Here is a 1,415-nt window from a genome sequence, read left to right as displayed (position 1 = left end):
CTGGAAAAGCAGCGGGTGCAGAAAAGCAAGAAAGGGGTACGGGGGGGGGGCGCAAAGCAAAAAGAAAACAATTGTCAGTATTGCCGCTGAGCAGCTCGACCACAAAACATCTATTCATGCTGCACACACACGTAAGAGTAAGACTCCATTGTTAACATTCTGCATGTACAACCTGAAATATGATCATATGATGACTGCTGAAGAGGATGGCGAGTGGAATTCAGCACGAGTGATGACACAAGGGAGACCAAAGATGCTATTCAATCAAAGTCGGTCTCAGGCAAACAAGCGAACCCGCACATCGCATCTGATACACCGTTACCACCAGGCTTTTGGACACGAGACATTGTTTGAATAGCACCCCGAAGGCTTGAGAAACACAAAAGTAGTGAAAATAGAGCCAAAAGAAAAGTGTTAATATGCATTGACTACAGTCTATGTCATTAAGCTACAGTCTACAAGCATCACACGTACGCCGGGGGAGTTACAAACTAGTAGATTCGGAGATGAAAGATTCCAAAGTTGCCATGGCATCTCAAAAGAAAGAACAAACGCACACACACAAAAAGATGGGAAAATGTGTGTTTTGTTGCAGGTATTTTGCCAAACGCTGTTTTAGCAGTGAGAAGGGTTTGATCTATTTGTGCTAGTGAAAGCTGTTTATCTGCGATTGTGATGATAATGCTTATCAGCACATTGAACAGTGGCTGCATGCTCCAGTGCCAACGTTAATGACAACACCTCCCAATGCTGTTTTAGCAGTTGCCATGGCATCTTATTGTGCTAGCTCTAAGGAGAACTCTTATGCATATACCTTTATCATTTTCAAACCATGTCCATACAACATGGCCCTCTTTCTCAAGATGAAATCTATAAATGAATCTGAAATTCAAGAGAGTACTTCACCTTGTGCCAGCCATGTACACATACAGCACATACGTACACATTTACTTGTGACAGACATCTACACGGGTCCTGACGTCAGAGAGAACATTCAGAAGTGGTCATTGGTTAATACATACTGTAATGGATGGGCATGCTTATTGTGCAACTGGAAACTTGGAGATCATTAATGGCATCTAGCTAACACTCAAATGGCTAAAACGGAAAGGATGACACCGGCGTTTGTGACATGTGGGCTCCGTGTTTGGCCCCATGTGCGCTTGTTTTTTTCCTTCTCTTGGTTAGTTGTATGATGCTGTTGAGTTTGATTGGACAGTCAGAAAATTGCAATTGTCGTTGTGGCATATTAAATGACAAAATATAAACTAGTAAGTTGGGTAGTATAGTAGTGAGATGACAAGAAATTAATAAGGTTCTGGTTTTGATTAAGTCTTGAAAAGTTTTAAGATTGAAAAGGAATATATGACCTTAAATTAGGGATGCCACCGATCAGTATCGAATCAGTATCAGAT

General features: G+C 41.5%; 1 protein-coding gene across 12 annotated transcripts in view; it reads right to left on the bottom strand.

Moving 5' to 3' along the window:
* Positions 1-1,415, bottom strand: part of LOC131110147 (rho guanine nucleotide exchange factor 9) — a 36,318-nt gene that overhangs the window by 4,929 nt on the left and 29,974 nt on the right. The window lies entirely within an intron of this gene.

Source organism: Doryrhamphus excisus, chromosome 23, assembly GCF_030265055.1.
Source record: "Doryrhamphus excisus isolate RoL2022-K1 chromosome 23, RoL_Dexc_1.0, whole genome shotgun sequence".
Lineage (NCBI taxonomy): Eukaryota > Metazoa > Chordata > Actinopteri > Syngnathiformes > Syngnathidae > Doryrhamphus > Doryrhamphus excisus.
The sequence above is the reverse complement of the archived record's forward strand: the minus strand, read 5'-3'. Positions and strand labels throughout refer to the sequence as shown.